General features: G+C 37.6%; 1 protein-coding gene and 1 non-coding gene across 4 annotated transcripts in view; one reads left to right on the top strand and one right to left on the bottom strand.

Annotated features, from left to right (window-relative positions):
- CPQ (carboxypeptidase Q) overlaps positions 1-24,399 on the top strand; it is a 534,503-nt gene that overhangs the window by 364,059 nt on the left and 146,045 nt on the right. The gene's annotated exons all lie outside the window — the stretch shown is intronic.
- Positions 16,066-16,172, bottom strand: LOC126059103 (U6 spliceosomal RNA). Its single transcript, XR_007513365.1, has one exon. It is a non-coding gene; the product is annotated as a U6 spliceosomal RNA (small nuclear RNA).

Below are 24,399 nucleotides of genomic sequence, written 5' to 3'. Positions count from 1 at the left end.
TGCCATAATTGGCATGGAAAAACAGTTCTTGTATTTCTCCTTGAGGAGCATTTGTACCCACCCAAGTGCAAAGTCTACCCAACGACTAACCTCTTACCACATTATCTGAGACTATTTATTTTATTAAGATGAACCTAGTATCATTGAGAATATATGAAATATGCTAACGACTCTCTCAGCCAAGTTTTGCTGTGTCCCCAAATGAAGCTGACTTTTGTGGGATTTTTCTTTCCTTGACTTTTTTTTTTTTTTTCTTAAAACACTGCAGTAAATTACCTATACCCACTTTCGATGCTCTTTCTCCAAAATTACTTCATGAACACAGGAAAAGAGACTGATAGCCCTGAGAAAGGTATTCTCTCAAAATCTCTGGTCCTCAGTACCTTTAGGGAATAGCATATCTGCTTGTGAAGCTGACAAAGACACTAACTTGTTTAAAGTCTAAACAAAAAATTTCTCCCAATACCATTAAACTTTTTTTTAATTAAATTGAATTTTCATATTAGACAGTTGTTTGCTTTTATTTTTTCTGAACAAATTTTGATCTTGACTTTTTATAATTGTGTTTAGTAAGGCAAATATCTACAACAATAGAGAAATCAGAAACTTTGAGAATTTGCTTACTCTTCCTTTTTTTGTTACTTCTAAAAGCAGGTTTGTGGTCATGGGCATTTGTAGCTGCTTCTCATGTGGTTTTTAGCATAATCTTCTCATTTTTTATTCAGATGATGGTATTTCCTTTAGTGACAAGTTTTGTAGTGTCTGGCTTTACCATGAGACCTGTGGCAGATATATATTTTTTTCAGCTGGGAATTTCTGGAGGCTTTCTTGAGGTTTGAACACGTTTATAATTTTCATGCACATCTCATTTCACTGACACAGCCGTTCCCACTGGCATGTATAAAAAAAGGCAAACATTGGGTGTAGGTTGATCTGCTAAGTATGTCCATGAAATAAAGTTAAAATTGTTAAAAATTAATCACTTAGAATATGACCTACCTTTTAGTTCGAATGTAGTATGAGCCATTCTATAGTTATTTTAGAGCCTTACGCATATGAACATTGCCGTTAGCATTTTATCATTTAGTTACAGTATACTTTTCCATGTAAAAGGAGCGAAGGCCTGGACCTGGTGGCATACAGCTTCATGACCTATTCCTTCCTGCCTGACAGAGAGTCTGGAGGGGTTGCAAACTAATGCTGTGAGGAGAGCCTCCTGGGGTCCTTTTTCCATAGAGTGCTCAGCATCTTCCCCCGCATCTGCTTTGATTTGGCCTGTATGCCTTAGAAAATTAAGAAATGTGGTTGTAGTGAAAGCTTCAGAAATTAGTATTATTTATCCTGGAGAAGAAAGGTCATGGAAAGACTTAATAATGGTATCTTTAGTGCCCCAGTGTGTTTCTTCCCAACCATGCATGGGATCCATATAAGTCCAGGGTAGGGCCATCTGGAAAATCTCAGGCTACTTCATTAAAAACAGTTTTGCGCAATGCAGCTTACATGTGACTTCATGATCATCTATTTCAATAATTATTGAGTACCCACTTCATGCCAGGTAAATGAAAATAGATAGGACAGTGGTCCTTCTATCAAGGAGCTGACAGTCAGGTGGCAGTGGCTTCACATGAGCAGAGAAATTTGAGCTAAACCTTGAAGAGAAAACAGGTGGGAGAACAAAGGACAAAATTAGAGCTCCTGAAAGTATGTAGTCTGAGGCCTAGAGGATGTTTTTGTACATCTGGAGCAATAGGCAAGTGAAGAGAGGTGGAACGATGGGTCTGAAATGAAAGGTGATATGTTGCGAAGGGCATTGGAGGATGCAAATCTGAAGTTGGTACTTTAGGCAGTGGGAGCCATTGGAGATTTTAAGCAAAGAAATGGCATGATAAGACTTCTTGCTAAAGTAAAGATAACTGGTAGGTTATCCACTGAACCTGTAAAGCAGTGTGACAAATACAATACGACGCTGAAAAACTGAGGGAGGAGATCCCAGCTATACCGAGTCTGGAAAGCCACAGCTTTGGAGTTACTAAGCAAATTTTATGTGCTATGTGGCTGATGAGCCAGTGTCCAGCTCTCCATGCTAAATATACTACAGAGAAAGTGATGGGTTTTCCAGGGATGCTGTGTTGTTCTTCGCCTACACACTTCTCTGCATCATGCTAATGCTGTACTTTGCAAACACTGTGGTTTTCCCAGCTTCCAGTATTGCCTCCAAATGAATTCTGCTTCTATGAGCTTGCCTAAGGACAGAGGTCTGCAAACAAAGAAACAAGAAAATACACTATGAACATCGAATTGGACCTTTATGATTAACTGAGTTTTGAAAAAGGTCCCGGAAGATAAGGATTTAGTTTAGTCCTTTTTTAGGCCCCTCCAACCTGTGAGCATCCTCAAAAGGAAGCCCTACCGTCTAAGATACTCCACTGGTCTCACCTGTTTGAGAGCAAGGAAGAATGAAGAAAACTAAACATACAAGGGAAAGATTAGTCCAGAGGACTAATGGACCACATCTACCACAGCCTCCACCAGACCAAGTCCAGTACAGCTAGATGGTGCCTCGCTACCACCACTGACTGCTCTGACAGGGATCACAATAGAGGGTTCTGGACAAAGCTGGAGAAAAATGTAGAACAAAATTCTAACTCACAAAAGATCAGACTTAACCAGCCTGACAGACTGGAGAAACTTATAGCCCCTGGACAACCTTTTAGCTCAGCCAGAAGTTAGACAGGCCCATAAAACAAAATGAGACTAAAGGGGCACGACAGCCCAGGGGCAAGGACAGAAGGCAGAAGGGGACGGGAAAGCTGGTAATAGGGAACCCAAGGTCAAGAAGGGAGAATGTTGACATGTCTTGGGGTTGTTAACCAATGTCATAAAACAATACGTGTACTAACTATTTAATGAGAAATTAGTTTGTTCTGTAAACCTTTGTCTAAAGTACAAAAAAAAAAAAGAGAGAGAAAACCAAGCCCTGGGAACGAAGTTTCTGCTGAGTATGTGATGCAAATGACAGACTGAAGAAAAAATTGAAAGAAGCTGACTGTTATAAGATTATTTATCTGTAATTTTGCTAACCACCTCCTCATACTGGATGATCATCATTGTTGAGCCAATGTTCAGCCCATGTTCTTGCCTGACACCACATCTCCAGACTGCGAAGTGACTCAGATTCTTGAGTTTTCAGCCATTTAAATCCTCCTTTTTTAACCTGAAAAAAAAAAATTAACTCAAAATCTGGAGATAAATGAGAGGCAGCATGGATAGTAGAAGAAACATATACCCTATGTGAGCAATCTGGGTTCAAATCCTTCTGTGCTACCTAGCATCTATATTGTTCTGGAAAAATTATTTAACCTTTTAAATCTTTAGCTTCCTCTTCTTTAGAATAGGAGCAATTTATCTCGAATAGTTGACGGGATGACTTGAAATAATTTATGCAGTACCCGGCCCCCATTAGGCCATCAATAAATTAAAAAAGACAAGTTGCCATCAAGTTGATTCTGACTCAGTCACCTCATGTATGTCAAAGTAGCTTCATAGGGTTTTCAATGACTGATTTTTTTGGAAGTAGATCGCCAGGCCTTTCTTTTAAGGCACCTCTGGGTGGACTCAAACTTCCAACCTTTTGGTTACCAGACAAGCATGTTAACCAATTGTTCCACTCAGGGACTCCATTATTATCCTATTATCCCATCCTAATTGTGAAGCAGTTGGTGTAGATGTTCCAACTGAGGATATAATCTCCGTATCCACTTTAAGCTCTCAATTCTACATGTCCCATCCACATAGTTCAGCTGGATCAGGGCCATTCCCATAGCAGAGAACCCCTCCAAATAAACGAACAATAAGTGATTCTGAGGACCCAAACTCACAAACCGTCATACCAGTATAGCCACAATCAATGAGGATACATCAGGCTGACTCTTCGCCCATTGTTGTAGAGGATGCCACTTAATAGATGCTTCATATTTATACAGAATTAAAATAACACTCTCCAGGATTTGGGGATGGAGAGAATGTCATTTTTTCCCACCCCCTTTGCTCTCTCTGCCAATGTTCATAACTTAGGAACATTACATATACAAAGACTTTTAATATATCTAAGGAAAAAATTAGTAATAACACAGGAAATAGCTGTTAAGGGCAACTGAATTTAATAAGCTGAATTTGTAAACTGAGATACAGAAGAAAAATCAAGGCAGAAAAATAAAGAATTGAATCTAGTGCTTACTGTTTACAATTTACCTTGTCACTGAATTCTGAACAAATTTATTTTTAATATTGCCAAAACCCCAAGATTTCCAGCATTCTCAGAATATATTCATGCAGAGAAAGCCAAGGACTATGGCTAATGAAGCTTGTTTTATTGTCCTTTCTCTGTAATAATGGCGATTTTTAAAAGGAATATATTTAAAATATAATTGAAACTATTCTGAGTTATTACTTTGAATAATGTATGTGAGAAAATATAAGTCAGGAAGTGTTTCAAAAGCAGTATTTCTGTTCTCATCACCATAGACCAGATATCCATTTAGCCCTTCTGCGTTCACTTGTTTTAGGTAGCACGTTAGAACAAAGCAATGTTTTATAAAGTGCTTCAGACTGGAATTACACCTTTTCTGAAAGAAGGATGTATAAATTCAATTTTTATAGTTGAATAATTTTAGATGAAGTCATTCGAATGTCAGTTTTGGTCACAAATGAAGAGTTTGGTAGATGAATTTTTGAATGGATTACCTTTCTGGATACTTAGAATATGTTGTTGCAAAAAATAGTGGTTAAACTTATAAAGCCAAGCTTTTTGATAAAAATGCAAAATATCTGCCAAAGGACCTCAGGTCCTATATTTAGAAAACTGTTTATGAGTCTTCCTCCAGTCCTGATACTGAGTTCTTCTTCATATAATTCAGTTCCTTGGATTATTTGCTTAGTTTTATTTTATGTGAAAGGATACAAATAAGTATGGTGAAAGGATACAAACCTGATGCACACCTTTCCTGATTTTAAACCATGTAGTGTCCCGTTGTTCTTTTTGAACCACTGCCTCTTGGTCTATGTACAGGTTCCTCATTAGCACAATTAAGTGTTCTGGAATTCCAATTCTTTACAATGTTACCCATAATTTGTTATGATCCACACAGTCGAATGCCAGTGCATAGGCAATAAAACACAGGTAAACATCTTTCTGCTATTCTCTGCTTTCAGCTAAGATCTATCTGATATCAGCAATGATGTCCCTTGGTCCAGATCCTCTTCTGAATTGGTCTTGAATTTCTGGCAGTTCCTGTCAATGTTCTGCTGCAACTCCTTTTGAGTGATCCTCCATAAAATTTTGCTTGTATGTGATATTAATGATATTATTTGATAATTTCTGCATCCCGAGGATTACCTTTGTTTGGGATGAGCACAAATATGGATCTTTTCTAGTTGTTTGGCCAGGTACCTGTTTTCCAAATTTCTTGGCTTAGACAAGTAAACACTTCCAGCATTGCATCTGTTTGTTGAAACATTTCAGTTGGTATTCTGTCAATTCCTGGAGCCTTGTTTTTCACCAATACCTTCAGTGCAGCTTGGACTTACCACCGGGTCATGATGATGTGCTACTTCCTGAAATGGTTGAGTCAACCATGTCTTTTTGTTGCACCTTCTTTTGATGCTTCCTGTGTCATTCAGTTTTTTCTACAAAGAATAATAAACACATATTCTCCACCCAGATTTCATAAATGTTACCAACTTCAGATACTTGTTTAGATCTTTAAAAGAAATGAAAAATTACCACTACACTTGAAACCTATTTTGTACCCCTCCATAATCCATCCCCTTCTCCGACCTCAAATATGACTATGGTTCCTAGGGGATTTTTACATTATTCTGTACATGTGTATATCCAAAAACTGTTTAATATAGCTTTTGTGTTTTTAAATTTACATAAATTTATTTTTCCTTGGATTAATTCTTTTTTGAGGAACTACGGAACTGTTTTCCACAGTGGCTCTACCATTTTACATTCCTGCCAGCCATGGAGGAGAGTCCCAGTTTCTCCACATCCTCTCCTACGCTTGTTTTCCATTTTTTTGATAATAGCCATCTCAGTGGGGGTGAAGTGGTATCTCAACGTGGTTTTGATTTACATCCCCCTGATGACTAATTGGAAACCCTGGTGCTGTAGTGATTAAGTGCTACGGCTGCTAACCAAAAGGTCAGCAGTTCAAATCCACGAGGTCCTCCTTGGAAACTCTTCCGGGCAGTTCTACTCTGTCTATAGCGGTCACTATGAGTCTAGGAATCGACTCAACGGCAATGGGTTTGGTTTTTGGAATGACGAATGACGTGGAGCATCTTTTCATATGCTATATCTTCTTTGGAGCAATGTCTATTTAAGTTCTTTGCCCATTTTTTCATTGTGTAGTCTTTCTGTTATTGAGTTGTACAAGTTCCTTATATATTCTGTATATTAAACTCTTATCAGACATATGGTTACCAAATATTTTCTTTCATTCTTTATCAGTTTTTGAGATAAGGATATTAAAAATCTCCCACTAGGACTGCGATTTTATGAATTTCTGTGAGCTTAGCTTTATATAGTTTTAGGCTTTGTTGCTTTATATAGTTGAACCTAAAGACTTTCTTTGTGCTTAATAATGGTTTTTCCCTGCAAGTCTATTTTATCTTTTATTAATATCACACCAGCTCTTTTGATTACTCATTCTTTTTTCTATTTCTTTATTTTCAACTCATCTAGGCCATTGTGTTTTAGTTGGTTCTGTTGTAAACAGCATATAGATTTTTGAATATCAACTATGACAATATCTGTTAACAGGGGAGTTTGTTCTGCTTGTCATTATTGTGGTTACTTATATTTTAGTATTTTTTTTTTAGCATTTTTCTGTTAACGTTGCTATTTTTTCCTTTATCTTTTCTCATCTTTTGCTTTCTCTTGGATTCATTGCTTTTTCTTATTCCTTCCCACATTTTTCCCTCCACTATTTAGTTCTCTTTCTATCCTTTCAGTAGTTACTGTTAAAATGTAACATGCATATTTGTCTTAATTGAATAATTCAACAACCACAGATTGGATGTTATATCAATATATTTGCCCTTATTATATGTAATATATATTATCATATACAATACTAATTTTATTTCTGTTAACTAGTTTGTATTCTGTTGACTAGTACTTTATTTCTAAACCATCCCCAGACTGATTATTATTTGATTATTGTTATTTTTTGGTTTTGCAAGCTGCCTAAGTACTCTGTGCCTCAGTTTCTTCATATCTATAGTGGGGATTATAATAGTGTCTACCTATCGGTTTATTGAAATATTTAAATGAATTAGTTTGGCTATTGGCACACAATAACTGCTCAGTGAATTTTAGCTGTTATTATTATTTATAACCAGTATTTATTAGATTATCAACATGTTTATTGGTATTTTTTTTTATTTGTACAATTACCTTCTTCCTGAACTAAAACTCACAGTAATTCTTATAATAAAGTTCTGTGAGTAATCAATTCTCTCAGTTTTGTTTAAAAATGCATTTATTTTGTCCTTACCTTTGAACAATAGTTAGCTGGCTATGGAATTTTAGATGACAATTATTTTCTCTCAGCATTTGGAAGGTATTATTCTTTTTTCTTCTGGCTCTTATAGTTGTTCTTGAGACATAACTGCATGATTTGTTTGGGCTTAACTTTTTTTTTCAATTATCTTCTGCAAAATTTTATTTGCATGTGATATTGTTCAATAATTTCTGCATTCCGTTGGATCACCTTTCTTTGGAAGGACACAAATATGGATCCCTTTCAGCTGGTTGACCAGGTAACTGTCTTCCAAATTTCTTGTTATAGACAAGTGGTTACTTCCAGCATTGCATCTGTTTGTTGAAGCACTTCAACTGGTATTCCATCAATTCCTGAAGCCTTGTTTTTCACCAGTGCCTTCGGTGCACCTTGGACTTCTTCCCTCAATACTATGGGTTCTTGATCACTTACTGATGAAGATCAAAGATTACAACCTTCAGCATGGATTACACCTTAACATAAAGACAACAAAAATCCTCACAGTTGCACCAATAAGCAACATCATGATAAATGAAGAAAAGATTGAAGTTGTCAAGGTTTTTATTTTACTTGGATTCACAATCAGCACCCATGGAAGCAGCAGTCGAAAAATCAAATGATGTATTGGGCAAATCTGCTGCAAACAACCTCTTTAAAGGGTTAAAAAGCAAAGGTGTCACTTCAAGGACTAAGGTGCACCTGACCCAAGCCATGGTATTTTCAATAGTCTTATATACATTTGAAAGCTGGACAATGAATAAGGAAGACCAAAGAAGAATTGATGCATTTGAATTATAGTGTTGGTGAAGAATATTGAATATACCATGGACTGCCAGAAGAAGGACCAAATCTCTCTTGGAAGAAGCACAGCCAGAATGCTCCTTAAAAGCAAAGAGGACCAGACTTTGTCTTACGTACTTTAACATGTTATCAGGAGGGACCAGTCCCTGGAAAAAAACATCATGCTTGGTAAAGTAGAGGGTCAGTGGAAAAAGAGAAAGACCCTCAAAGAGATGGACTGGCACTGTGGCTGCAACAGTGGGCTCAGACATAGCAAGAATGTGAGGATGGTGCAGGACTGGCAATGTTTTGTTCTTTTGTTCATAGAGTCGTTATGAGTGGGAACCAACTCAATGGTATTTAACAACTTGTGTTTTTATTTTATTTTTTGCTCTGATTCTTTTTGTTCTTCAATCTGAAGACTCTTGCCTTTTTTTTTGGCTCTGTAATGCCATATTATCTCCTCAAATATTGCCTTCCTTCATTCTATTTTTCTCTTTCTGAATCTCCACAAGATAAATATCTCATTCTATCCTCCATGTTTCTTAATCTCACTTTCATACTTTGCATTTCTTCGTCTGTTGGCAGCTTTCTGGGTGATTTTCTCAGATCCATTACTTCAGTTCACAGTAGTTCTCTTCAGTTGTGTCTGTAATTCTATTGAACCCTACCATTGAGTTCTTAACTTAAACTACACATGGTTTAGTTATATATTGTTATATAATGTTTTGTAGTGTAGCTTTTCATTTACGATTTTATTGGATTCTTTTTTGTTTGTTTGTTTCCTGTAAGGGTGAGTTCTAAAGGTGCCTACACAGCAAATCCACACGTGGTCTGGCTTGATCTCTCTGAGTTTCAGAGATTACAGACCCGTGTTTCTGGTTACTCCCTCAGCTTGAGGTTTTCAAAACTCCAGGGGTTACTGTAGCATCAGCTTTTACTTTCAGCTCCAGCTTGAATTCCTTTGTTATTTCTGGTATCTGAGGGATTTCTGTCTTTCTCTTTCTTTCATCCCTCTCCTCCCTCCTTCTTGTCTTCCTTCCTTTCTGATTGAGTTATGCTATGCATTAAACAGTAGCTTTTAAATTTATGTTTTCTAAGCATTTTTACTTTTTTGTATGATAAAGGAGGCTTTCAATATCACCTTGATCAGTCAGAAGTTCTTCTAGTTCTTTTGTAAGAAAGCAAAACAACTTCCATTCAGCCTGGAGAAAACAAAAACTAAGAAATCAAAACAGTGACCTGTCTGTGACACCATTGGCATGGAAAAATGAGGAAGTGGGTGAGCAGAACTGTGAGAAACATAAATACCCAAGGCCAATGATCCCCAATCATTTTACTACCAAGTTTCCCTTGTATTTTTTTATCTTTGTTTGTGTGCTTTGAAAGATTTTGTCCCGAAAAAGCCCATATGCATTTTTGTTTACTGTTAATGATTTATTTTCCCCCGACACTATTGCCTGAGATAATCTTTAAACCTTAAATAAAAAATATGTCTTGAAGTCTTCTTAAAACTGAGCAGTGCTTTAGCTTAACTAGTAAAAAAAGGTCTGCTTTGAGCATTGTATTATTTTAAGAGCTATCTATATGGGATCAAATTGACAATAGCAACTTGAAAGATTAGATAGGAACCTTAGGCGGCAGTGAATTTATCTTAATGAGGGAGGAACAACTCAGAAAAGGAGGGTGAAATGGGTGCACAACTTGAAGAATGTAATCAATGTCACTAAATTATACACGTAGAGATGGTTGAATTGGTATATGTTTTACTGTATATATTCTCAATAACAACAAAATAAGTAAAATGTAGAAGAACAAAAATTAATAATGATTTATTCTCAAATTTTGTTAACTATAAAAATTTATAACATACTTTAATTCATTATGATATGACCAATGTTGCTGCATCAAGCTGATATTCTCCCAACTAAATTGTTGCAAATTTAGTTTAATGAGGCAGCTATCTCGCCCATAAAGGTATGAGTTCTTTTGTGCTTTTTAAAATGTTTGAAATTGGCTCATAGACTCCATTTCATGATCCTAGGTTTGGAAACATTGGCATAAAGGTACCGAGTAGAGCCCTAGAAATAAGGAAATTCCTCTTATCTATGTCCTTCCTCTCTTAAGGTTTAGCTGCTGCTGGTGGCATAGTGGTTAAGTGCTACAGCTGCTAACCAAAGGGTCGGCAGTTCAGATCCGCCAGGCGCTCCTTGGAAACTCTACGGGGCAGTTCTACTCTGTCCTATAGGGTCGCTATGAGTCGGAATCGACTCAACGGCACTGGGTTTGGTTTTTTTGGTTTATGTCCTTCCTCTCTTAAGGTTTAGCCGCTGCTGGCTGGTCCAGGACCTGCACCTGTAGCCACTGCTCATTCCCTTCTTGGCTTAAGTCACAGCACCTACAGGTAGTCTCCTGTAGTGGTCTAGGCATTATCATTGATTAGGTTTTGGGGGATGTTATTTGGACTATGGGGAAGAGTATCACACAAAATCATCTCAATGCCACCTTTGAAAAATGACTCCAATTTTCATATCAGATTAGAAAGCCCCGGACCATGAAAACAGATTTTTTGTGTGTGTGTGTGTGGCTTATCTAGAGGTCATTGGTGGTCTAGTGGTAGAACTCTTTCCTTTAATGTGGGAGACACAGGTTTGATTCCCAGCCAATGCACCTTGTGTGCAGCTACCATTTGTCTTTCAGTGGAGGCTTATAGCTTATTGTGGTGCTGAATAGGTTTCAGCGGAGCTTCAAGACTAAGATGGGCTAGGAAGAAAAGCCTGGCAATATACTTCCAAAAGTCAGCCAGTGAAAACCCTATGGATCACAACGGTCAGATCCACAACTGATCATGGGGATGGTGCAGGACTGGACAGTATTTTGTTCCATTGTACATGAGACTGCCATGAGTTGGGGCCAACTCAATGTCAGCTAACAACAATGACAATAACACGACTTATTTGCCCAGTTTCGATAAATGCAAGTTGTATAACCAGCCCTCGTTTAACAAAGATTTTCAGCATGGGTTTTTGTTTATTCTTTCAGAATTATACCTTTAAAAAATTTATACTGATTTTTCTTGGCAATTATTAAATAGATCTTCATATGCCATCCCCCAACCCTCAACCTCAGCATTGAAGAAGAAATGATTCCCTAATTCCAAGTCTAAGCCACTTCTGACACTCACAACTGGACTTACTCTGAAGCTGGCCTGTCATAGAAGGACAGCGGCCAAAGCACTAGTCACTGGATAGCCTGGGAAGACAGTGGGAGGGTGAACTGGAAGTTGTCAATAGGAACAGACCTCCCTTGGTTTTTTTACATAGTTAGAGAAAACATATATTTAGAATGGACTGAGCTAGAGGGATAAACTACACAGTTTTATTATCCAGGCTTTGAATCACACTTCTAGCCTTGTAATTTACCTGATTCACCCCTATGTACTATTCTTTTTTCATATGAAAAGACAGCATTAAATGAAAGATGGGCGTATTAATAATTATACTTAGGGCTACTGCATTTAAATTGGGGAATACGGGTAAGAAGACTGGCATGGGGAGTGATGGGATCAGTGTTGGTCACTGGTATGGAAGCAGAGGGGGATAGGACACTGAGAGTGCACGATTAGGGGTCATATGGGCAATGGACATATATGCATCCATCAAATCCTTCCACAGGGCCTGCTGCCTACTCTGTGTATTCAAGGGCATCTTATGTTAAGTTTATGTGCAGATTCCTAAATATACCATACTGTTTCACCTTTCCTCATTCACCAGGAAACCATACCTGTGGATACTCATTGTTTCCATTGTCAGAGTTGAGCTCTTTATGATAATAAGCATTACTTCTAATCTTTGCATGCCCAGAACCCAACTCAAGGTACCTACTCATATTGTTTGTCAGATTTAGCAGAACTGACCCCATTCAAATGCTTGAGTCCAGGAAAGTGAGAGAGTCAATCCCTAGAGGCCCTTGGTCTCCTACAGGAACACAGAAAGGGTAAAGAAGTATAACTGTGATTAAGGGAAAAGGAAAGCAGAGAGAGAAAGACGGAAAAGAGACACAACCAAGTAGAAGCAGAGTCTGGCTCAGGGAAGCACAGTTGAATGAGAGAGTGACGTTTGAGGTGCATATCATAAAGCCAGATGAGAGGGCCCTGTCTACATCTATTTGATCTGGTCACCATCATTATAGCCTTTACTTTTCATAATCATTTTTTTTCTGCCCTTCCTTGGCACTGTCTTAAACATCACATTAATGTTAAGTCTTTCATAAACTAAAAGAACTTCTTTTAACCTGGGCAGCGCCCCTGGTGAACCTCTTTTGGTCCTTTTTGATGTACACATGTTTAAAGTGGCAGTTATTTCCTCTTATGGAAGAAGACAGATCTCATTTAATAATGTGTTTCAAACAGGGAGATTAGTTGTGGTCACAGTGGCAAATTTTTCATAAGTCTCCAAGCGCTATAAAAAGTAACTTAATGGCATGAAGTGAATTCCCATGATGGGAGTTGTCCTGTCACTGTGAATTGCTGTGATCATTTTTGAAGAGATACTTCTTTCCACACTGTCTATCAGCAACTATGTAGGGTTTGTTTTAGATTCAAAATGTGTGAGATAAATTGAACTACATTCAAGGGGTTCAAGCATATTTTTGTTGTTTTTATTGGACCTGGTGTGGACTAGCCATTTGCTAGTTCATTTTAGGACAGTTTTGTTATGCTCAGTTGTCCTGAAAATTTCTACTAAGATGCTGTGTTTTTACATACTCTTTTTCTTTCCCTTCACTTACTGAAGAATGGCTGTAGAAAAAAAAGTTTTTTTTAATCTTTTTTCAGTGATACTAGCTTTATTACATTCAGCTTTTTAATAAGCCATAAACCTGCTACTCTATACAAGTCTTATTTCTTAAAATTTTGAGAGATATCTATCTCAAAATTATACAATAAAACCTGTGAAAGCTGAAACCTGTGTGAGGCAGAATCCTGTCAGAGAAGAACAACTCAAATATTTTCCACTAATAGAAAGCAATAGAAAAGTGGTAAGACTGCACCCTGTCCAAGGCAGAAAACATGTAAGACCTGGAAAAACAAGGCAGTCCTGTTGGGTTCTGGCTCTCACAGGTATCACTGTACCTAATCTCAAAATTCATATATATATGATTTTATGCATATAAGTAAATATATATATGACTTAAGACTGACCAGCATCTTCCCCTATCTATTGCATAGATACTGCATAGATATCCAGGACTTTTGTTTTCTTTTTGTATCTTCCAGACTGGGAAAAAAAATGTGCTATTTATAAGTGGATAATGTAATTTTGACAAATGCCTTTTTATTTTTCTCCCTCTGTGATTTACTGCTTGAAACCGTGAGAAACATTGAAGTATAGGCACTGCTTTCCAGCTTTGACAAAACCTTGGTGGCTGACCTCACAAACTTAGAAAGATTTATCACACATGATTCAATGGGGGAAGTAATAATATTAGCAGTCAAAACCTTCTAAGACACCACCAGGAAAAGGCAACTTTGGTCATTCTGCTTCTTGTTAAGAACAGCTGGCAATTTAAAAAGCAAACGCTTGCTAAAGGGGAGGAGATAAAAATGATCAAACAGAAATGCCTCCTCCTTTAGTTAAAAACAAACCAAAGATGCTGAATGGTAAATAGAAATAAAGTCAGAGTCTTGGCAGCTTCCCCTTGATGAGTGTGTGTGTATGTGCTTATTTTTATTTGGTCTTCAAAGATGAATTTTCTTATGTCTTTCTTCTTTTTAGGGAACTATATCTAGATCAAACTATTTCTTGCAGAATACTTGATCTATATAAAAGCCTGTTTAAGATACCATGTTTATCCTGGCTGTGTTGAGACACAGACAAGATTATCTGCTGTGTGAATTATGTCTACAAGAGATAGGCTCTTACCATGCCTTCTGCACAATTATTCTGCTCATCTGCCAGGGGGCAGAGGTGATTTCTGCCCTTCTGAGTGCTGCCCATAGAAGGCAGGGCCCCCCTCTGCAGTCCCCAGCACCAAGGCACCAGATTTCTTCCTTCTGGTTTAAGGAATTCGAGGGAGTCTCAACTGTGCTAAAAATAATAGAACATTTTTCTCTTTGTGGCATTGGCTCTCTGTCCCTCTGGACCTTTAGCCAGAAATTGAGATGCATCCTTTCTTTCCCAGTGGCTTTGAGAATCAAAGAATCTTAGTTGCCAGAGCTGGAAGGGGATCTCAAAGATCATCTAGTGGAATGATCTGGTTGTTCACGTGAATAAACTCAATCCCCGAGAGAGTGTGGTTTTGCTCAGGACGTGGACCAGAGCTTATGTGAAACCAAGAGCCAAGTTCTGACTCATGGTCTAGGTCTTTCTATACTATACCACAACAGCTGAATCCCATTTCTCTCCAAGACACATTCCCTGCTTCAGCCAGCTGGGTCACCTCACTGGGTTCTTTACAAACCACCCTCACTCCCTTCTGCACCTTTGCTGATGCTGTGTGCCCTGATTGGCATGCTCTTCTCCTCCAAATTCTTTGCTCAAATACATCACATCCTGCAATGCCCAGTCCATTCCCACTTCCAAAATTGACCTCTCCTCTCTCTAGACCTATTTGGGCCCTTTTTCACTCACTGTTTCATGTCGATCTCAATTTCTTATCCAGACTAAGCCCTCCAAAGTCAGGGTTTGTGTCTTCTTCACTCTAGTCCTCCACCAGGCTGGGTACAGAGCAGATTTCCAGCTTACTGACAGGCCTATTGAACAGCCTTCTGTTCTGGGCCCTTGAACTCTTGGGCAGATAAGGCAAGGAAAAGAGGCTCAGACACACAGAAATCAAACACACAGATGTTCAGTTCTCCTCAGAATCGGCCTCCACTGGTCAGATGTTTCCAACGCGTGCATCCGCAGCCACTTCCATTATCCTTCCTCTCCAGGGGCAGTTCTTGCCAGAGATATTTCCTACTGTGGGTAAGCTAGAAGCTTCCCAAAGGCCTTGCCAATATTTTAATTTCAAGAGTCTCGATTTCATCTAAAGCTTCCCTTTTGGGAGGGATGGAAACCACAGGGTAGGTATCCACATAGCCATCACCTTAGAAGTATTTTGTAGGTGGTCAGTGATCCCTAGAAAAGTCACAGGTATCCTGACGAATAACAGGAAGATTTTTCATAGGAACTAATGAGGACCATGGTTATCCTAAACAAAGGCGCTTCTTTGAATCATAGTGTAATCCATAGATATGCTTTCTAGCTACTGTTCTTAGCCCCTCCTGAAAGAATGGCCTTATGGTTTAAAACCAAGAAAGGAAAGGACTCAAGGTCATCTCCAAAGTCAATTATAATCAATTCGGCTCTTCCCCTCTTTGTATTCACCATATCCAACCCACAGTAGACTTGACGCAGAATGCCTTTGGTAGAAAAGGGTCATTAGTGACAGGCAGCCAAACAGCGTAGCAATGTAGAAAGAGCCCTAGGCTAGAAGTATAAATCCAAGTTTGTGGCCTGACTATGCCACTTACTGTGTCAACAACTGAGCAAAGCCTCTTTCCTCTCTCAACCTCAGTTTTCTCATCTATTAAATGAGAATAATGCCTGCCCTACATCTAGGCATTCTTATTTATTTATTTTTATTGTACTTTAGGTGAAAGTTTACACTCAAGTTAATTTCTCATACAAAAATTTATACACATATTGTTTTGTGACATTAGTTGTAATTCCCACAATAAAATATAGAACGCTTCACAAACTTGCGTGTCATCCTTGCATAGGGGCCATACTAATCTTCTCTGTGTAGTTCTAATTTTAGTATATGTGCTGCTGAAGTGAGCACCATCTAGGCATTCTTCACATATATAATTATTTAACATTTTACTTCCCCACTCATGAAGGCAAGGTTTATATGTGTCTTGTTTATTACTTTATCCCCCAGAACTTGACCCATAGTAAGGCATTTACTGTATTCATGGTTGGTTGACCAAGTGACAGAGAAAAAAAAAAAGTTCAGAGCAATTATGAGCAGTTATTATGATTCTTAGTATCTTTGATGTTGTTGAATTTAGGCTGCCTAGAGGGTTGTAGTTTGTAGTTTGGACTTCTCTTTTGCACTCTCCATGACTATGAAGTAGTTGAGACAGAAGACCCACAGTGAATCAACAGAGGCCCACTGCTGACCCTTGATCATAAGTGAGTAACTTCTAAAGTTCATGGTGTTTCTTTATAGATCCTTTACCAGTCTTCATACCTGGCACCCAAGGTGGATGAGTTTGATCTTTACTCAGTAATCATCAACAGCAAAGTGATCTTCCCTGCTTATCATCACTGGTTGCTTTTCTTTTGTAATGTTCTTGCCTTTGGTCTTTGATGTATGAGTATTTTTAATGGCAAAGATAAGCTTCTTATGGTACTGTACTAAATGTGGCTTCTGCCTGAGGATGCACTCATGTCTGCAGAGGATTGAGATTGTCCATGTGGGCACTTCTTTTAAATCCCCTCCTACAGGTAGGCTCGGAGGCACAGAGGAAAGAGTAGGGCCTTTGGCATCTGACAGGTCTCCTTTTAAAAGCCTCATGCAGCTAACAATCTAGCAGGGAAGAAAAATGTTAAAGAAATAATTATATGTGTGAAGAATGCCTAGATGTAGGGCAGGTATTATTATTCTCATTTAACAGGTGAGAAAACCAAGGCTGAGATAGATAAGAGGCTTTGCTCAAAGTTTTCAAGACAGTAAGTGACACAGTCAGGCCTACTTACTGAAATAATTAGGATAATAATAGTGCCTTCCACAAGAGATGTTGTAATGAATCAACAGGAAAATACATCAAGTACAGAATCTGGCCCATACATAAGTATTCAGTAGAAATGAGTTTCCACCCACTTTCTTTCCTTTTATTCTCTTTTCCATAAATTAACCTGAGATGAAATGTGGTAGAATTAAACTTCAGTTCTGTAACGGCTTATCCTTTCAATTCATCCATCTTTCAGATTGCTTGTTGTACCCACATTTCTTATTAACAGAAATTGGAGGGAGTAACATGACCTTCATTCGTTGACAGAGACACGAGTAGGCAGAACACAGTGATGAATGTCTCAGTTGAGGCAGAAATTGAATGTTGCCTGTGGGGTAGGCCAGCTCTGCTACCTGCATTGCCTATACATCACCCCTGGAAATTAACCCATCTTCACCATAGTCATTTAGATGGAAACAAGTGCTTGTCCATTGAACATCACCTTCAAATGGGAAGGATGAAGGCCCAGCGTGGTATATACGGTGTATCCACATGTATAATCATGTTTGTATTTGCATTATGCTAAGTCAACCACTTTGAAAATGTCTTAAGGTATTGCTTTGCATGAGTGGATTTGTGTATATACTATTTATTTCTTGACTACAAGCTGATTAGAAGCTAATAGTTTTACATGAAAGTATAATGATTACCAAATTCAGGAGTCAGTGTCATGTTTCACATCTGCCCTGGGATAGAATTATTTTCTCACTTTAGTACAAACTTATGCATCATCAGGCATGTTGATATATGAAAATATCGATGTGGACCCTCGTCTTTCTAGGTCCAAAGATAATGAGAGTCCTATGTCTTTGTAAATTCCAAGGCATTATCATTTACTAAAACATATAAGCCATTTTCATTTAAAGGAGTGATTAGATATATATATTCATATTTTCTTTTATTCTCTCCATTAAAGACATTAATCTTATTATTGAATCCATTAATTCAAAATAATATTTATCAATAGGTAGATGAGCTAAAGACTAAGCATATATGTAAAATTTTCTAGACGATAATACGCTTGTATACATACAAAATAAAGCCTATATTTCCACACTTAAGTGTGGAAACAAATTGTTAGTACTGCTTCATAAAATTAATATGTTTAGATTTCTACCATTATGTTTTATTTCACAATGTATCAACCAGAAGAAATAGAAACTAGGTATTTCAAACAGAAAGGAATTTAATTTGAAGAATTAGAGCCTATGGCAGAAAGAGTTAAGGTTCACTGAACATTTCCTTGTTCCTTTATCCTCTCTTGCTGTTAGGTTGGGACCTTATAACTGGTCCTGATGGAAGGACTGTGAAGGGTAGTAAAGTAGGAACTTTTCAGGGCCAAAATGATTAAGAGCTGATGTGCCTCTTCCAACCCTCACTTGTCCTGGAAGCAACCTTGGAAGCTATATGTCGAAATGAAAAGTGAAAAGATGGAAGAATCCTGGTTCTCTGAGTCACCAGATGGAAAAGAGCCCTCACCAACCTGCACTGGACTTTGCCTGTGCAAAAAAATCAATTTTTACTGTTGTAAGCCACAGATACTTGAGAGTTTTGTCTGTTGAGGCAGCTTACAAATACAGGGACTTTAAAATATCAGAAGCCCAGCAAGGAAAGATTAGAGAAGCAATTACTAGTATTTAGAATATCATGAAGCATAAGAACTGCAGGAGACTGCCACCAATAATCTCAGCTGCCTACAGCACCGAAGTGTGTGATTTGTAGGAAGATACTTGGAGGCTTTGGGTAAAAGCTCACATCCGCTGTCTGCCAAAGCCCCTGTGGCTACACACCTCATAGAAGTCATAAGGATTTCTGTTTCTCTTTTGCCTTTGAAATTTCACATGAATGAGTCTCATTGTTGTAACCTAAACCATAATCCTGCTGGTAAGACTTTAGGGATTGTAGTTCCCATGTTTCCAGCCCCTACAATATAGGGGGTAGTATAGAGGAGAAAATGGTGTTGGGTCACCAAAAAGCAATATGGCATAGGTAGTCCAATTATTAGGTTGATGATATGCCCCAGTTTTCCTGGGGGCACTCCTAATTTATTTCTATTGACCCAGAGTAATTATTGATAGTGCCCTGTTTCAATCTCAAAACTTTGTTTCTTTGGACAATAAATTTTATGGCCATCCTGTCCATTATTAACTTGATGGAAATACTTTATTCATTTTCTCAGAAAATACTTATTGAGGCTATATCAAGCTAATCATTGCACTAAGGAGCCTGGTGCCACAGTGGTTAAACAGTTGCTGACTGAAAGGTCGGCAGTACAAACCCACCAGCTACTCTGAGAAAGATGTGGCAGTCTGCTTCGCTAACATTACAGCCTTGGAAACTCAATGGCGCGGTTCTGCTCTGTCCTAAAGGGCTGCTGTGAGTCAGAACTGACTTGACAGCAATGGGTTAATCATTGTGCAAGGCACTGGAGACACGGGTGAACACATGATCCTGGACTTCATGGAACTTAGAGTTTCTGACTGATGAGGACCTAAACAAATGCAGTGGCTGTGAGGATAGAGCAGGGGGGAATTTATTTGAAAGAGTTGGAGGAAGTAAATTGCACACATCTTAATAACTAATTAGCATAATGGTTAATACCCTCAGGCTCTTTAGTCAGACTGCCTGGGTTTGAATACCAGCTCCACCACTTATTATCTACTAGCAACTAATCACTGCCTCAATTTACTCTTCTGTACAATGGGGATAATAATAATACTTACAAAATTGTTGTAAAAATTAAATGAGGTAAAAACTTATAAAGCTTATGAGTACCTAACATGCATTTGTTATGATCACAATAATGAAGATGATAATGATGTTTTCTTTTGCAATGGCTGAATATGAGAGAAATATCTAAGAAAACTCTCAGACTTCTGACTTGGATGGCTTTGTGGATGCTTCTGGAAAATAGTAAACACGGGAAGTTGATTTATGTGGGGAAATGATGCATACGGTTTGGATGGATCACTAAAAGAGTAAATGTAGGAAAAGTCAATTTATGTGAGGGAAATTATGCGCATGATTTGTATTTGTTGAGTTTGAGGGGCCTGTGGGATATTCAAATGTCAGTGTCTAATAATAGGCAACTGAATTTCTAGGTCTGAGAATCAGAGAGAGTTTGGAGATGAAATTGTAAGTCTTTAGGATCTATATGGTAATTGAAGCCATGGAAATGTGAGAGATCAACTAGAGAGAATGTTCAGGTTAAGAATAGAAAGGGCCAAGTTAACCGATCTCTGGCTGTTAACAGGCCGATATTTAAAGGGCAAAAGAAAAGAAGCCCATGCAAAAGACAAGAAGGAATATCTAGAGAAGTAGAAGAGAACTAGATGAGTGATGTGAAGGAAGTCAAGGTAAGAGAGAAAATCAAGAACAAGTTGTACAACAGTATTAAAAGGCAAACACAAATTATGAAGATAAGAACAAAAATGAGTTCCCTGAACTTGGCAGTTGGGGCTATTGGTGATTTTACCGAGAATTGACTTAATGGAGAAAGGAAGGTGAAAGTCTGATCACAAAAGGTTTAGGTGAGAATCAGAAGAGAGGACACATAGAGAGTGAGACATCTTATTCAGGTGACTTGATTGTGAGGAAAAGGAAATGGTCACCTGGTGGCTGGACGGTGCTTAAAAGCGGAGCCTACACAATCCTTTGCTCTCAGAGTTGCACAAGCGATTTGCAGATCAGGAAATGTTTTGGATTTCATGACCTTCAGAGTCTTTTCTGCCTCAAAGTGTTTATTATCCCATGTTTCTCTACTTGATAAGCTTAGATTCAGCTTTTATTTTCACAGGTTGACACCCGCAGACATGGCATAAAGTCTGTCTTCTCCTAACAAATTTAAGTTGGAATTTAACTTGAACTTACAAGTTCTTAGGAAAACATTTTTAGGAATCAAACATATACCCATGCATAGCTTATTTATGAATAGCATTCTTTATTTTTTAGCATCACAGACATATAATTCCTTTATAATTTATTTTGTAATTGGTACCTCCTTTAAATCAATTGCTTATGCTTATATGGAATTTAGTCTTTTGACCTTTTTTTTTTTTTTTTGTACCTTTGTTTCTAGCTTACCTCAAAGAGTAATTATTAAATCATTAGGTCATGCCATTGGATGAGATTTACTGAATGGCAATTATTTTTTAAAGACTTTAACGTTTGCCTGCAGAGCCTTGGTTAGTCTATTGACTAGAGCAAAGCAGTTAGTTTGCTACTAGTGGAATAAGGCTAAGCATCTGGAAATGTTCTACTAGGAGGAGCCAATGACCTTGTTTTTGAAAGGTCCCAGGTTTCCTATCACTCACCTTCAGTCTTGCTAGGGCATAAGAGAACCAGAATTTATGACTCTGTCATAATTCTGTACTACAACTTTTGTCTGGGATATTCTGTTTGGAAAGTCTCTTCAACTGTTTTCTTTACCTCAAGGGAAAATGTTCTCCCAGATACCTCAATTCTGATCAAAAACATTCACAAGCCCCCCTTCTAGCTTTTTCTCTGCCAATTAAAATCCTCTTAACTGGGTAGATTAAAGCTCATAAACTTGGTTCTACTGGTTTATTAGAAAACTCACTTTAGCTGTAAGAGTCAGAATTGTTCATATGGACAGACCCTAGGGAGCTAGGAAAAGGTTATTTTCCTTCAAAGAGTTCAAGCCCTTATAATTTAATTTTCCTCTGGTTTTGACCAAGCTCAGACTTTTGCCGACTTTATAGTATAACATAGCCTGTGCCTTTCAGTTAGGGATTGGTCTCTGTTGTTCCCATTTAATTAGAAATTTCTAATTTGTCGCCCTCATTTTATTTGTATTCATGCTTATGTTGAAAGCCTTTTCAAAATTATGATATTAATAGATTCTATTTCTTCAATTCCAAATAACATTAAAGATACACCTTTGATATAAGACATTTTCAAAAGGAAAAATAAATAAATAAAACTTTCTCAATGAATGTATGCACTGATCATAAAAAAAAAAAAAGACCGTTCTAATTTCAGAAACATTAAATGTGAATAGATGGATCTATCCTTCATCTATTCAGCCCATAGTTATTGAGAACAATATTAAGTCCCAAGCGCTTTTGTTAAGTAATGGACAATGAAGACAATGAAAACTTCCTGGGGATAGTTAGCATTTTGAATTTGTAAAGTGAGCCATTTATCATATGTCTTAGCCTAGCATATCTCTTAAAAGGATTCAAATGTCAGTGTTAATAGGCAGCTGAATTTCTAGGTCTGAGAATCAGAGTTCTGAGCTGAAATTGTAAGTCTTTAGGATCGAGTTGAAATCAACGCGATGGCACTGGGTTTGGTTTGGTTTTTTTGGTTAGGATCTATATGGTAGTTGAAGCCGTGGGGATGTGAGAGATCAACTAGAGAGAGTATTCAGGTTAAGAATAGAAAGGGCTAAGTTAACAGATCTCTGGCTTTTAACAGGCCAATATTTAAAGGGCAAAAGAAAAGAAGCCCATGCAAAAGACAAGAAGGAATATCTAGGTATCTTAAAATCCATTGTGAGCAAAATGAGTTATGTGGTGGCTTTTTTTCTTCTGCGTTTACTGTCCCCTCAGTCTTATATTCTCTTACACCATCCAGCAACCTGAGCTTATCTTTATTATAGCATACCATGCTATCCTAATCATCCTAGAGTGGCAATGTCTAGGATGGAAGGGACTTAAAAGTAAATACCTTTAACTTCAAGAAATCAGAGAGTGAATAATATCTACCAAACATGTAAGAACTGGAGTTTATGAAATAACTTAGTGCTAATGAAATCAGAACATGTAGATTAAAAAAGAACCAATTAAAATGATTGGAAATAAAAATGTATAAAACCAAAAACTTGTTGCTGTCAAGTTGATTCAGACTCATAGCAACCCTCTAGTACAGAGTAGAACTGCCCCATAGGGTCTCCAAGGAGTGGTTGGTAGATTCTAACTGCCAACTGTTCGGTTAGCAACTGAAGGCTTAATCACTGCGTCACCAGGTTTCCATAAAAATGTATAGTCATTAAAAAAAATTTTAAGTCTCAGTAGAAGAAATAAATGTTCAAAGACAGAATCTGTCAAAGACAGCATTTATGAATTGGAAGATGGAAATTAGAAAATTACCAAATGGTGTAAAAAAAAAAGAAAAGAGAATTAAAGATATAAAAGATTTTGAAACATGAGAAGTTCTATTATACATCAGTTAATAATTCTAGTGAGAGAGAACAGAGAAAAGAGCTGAACATTTTCTAGAATTAAGGAAAGACATGATTATTCACATTCAAAAAAGGACAGAGTGCCAAGTAAGATGAACTTTTTATAAACTTCTGTATTTGCATTATAGTGAATCTAAAAAACATCGAGGACAAACTGTTTGCCTTTTTGAATGGGGGGATATATTGCCTAAGCTTTCCTTCATTACCAGGGGTCTAAGATGTCAGTTATTTCATTCTACCTGGATCAAAAATCAACGTTCATGGAAACAGTAGTCAAGAGATCAAATTACATGTTGCATTAGGCAAATCTGCTGCAAAAAACTTCTTTAAAGTTTTAAAAGGCAAAGATGTCTTTTTGATGACTAAGGTGCATTTGAACCACGCCATGGTCTTTTCAATCATCTCATATACATGTGAATGAAAAATGAAGACAGAAAAAGAATTGATGCATTCAGATCATGGTGCTGGCAGAGAATATCAAATATACTGTGGACTGCCAGAAGAATGAACAAATCAGTCTTAGAAGAAATACTACCAGAATTCTCCTTGGAAATGAGGGTGGGGGAAGTTCAGCTTGCTTACTTTGGACATGCCATCAGAAAAGACCAATCACTGGAAAAAGGCTTCATATTTGGTAGAGAGTCAGCAAAAACGAGAGAAACCCTGAGATGGATTGACACAATAGCCACAAGAATGGGTTCAAACATGCCAATGATCTTGAAGATGGCGTTGGACCAGGCAATATTTCATTCTGTTATACGTAACATCACTATGAGTTGGAACTGACCTGATAGCAACTAACAACATTCTCTCACTCTGTTGTGATAAAGCTTTCTTCTGTTGATTTGGTTGTTTGTGTGCTGTCACTTTTTATGCAGTTGTTTTACTAGCCTCTAACAGTATTTATTAAGAGACTTATAATAAATAAGAGTAGTCTATGGAACAAAGACTATTAAAACATAATAATACCAGCATAACAGTAGCTCACATTTATAAGCTGTTTACTATGTACAAGAATTTTCTCATTTAATCCTCACAACAAATCCATGAAGCTGGTACTATTATAT

The sequence above is a fragment of the Elephas maximus genome, chromosome 15, assembly GCF_024166365.1.
Source record: "Elephas maximus indicus isolate mEleMax1 chromosome 15, mEleMax1 primary haplotype, whole genome shotgun sequence".
NCBI classification, from domain to species: Eukaryota; Metazoa; Chordata; class Mammalia; order Proboscidea; family Elephantidae; genus Elephas; species Elephas maximus.
This window is presented reverse-complemented; position numbering and strand designations above follow the sequence as displayed.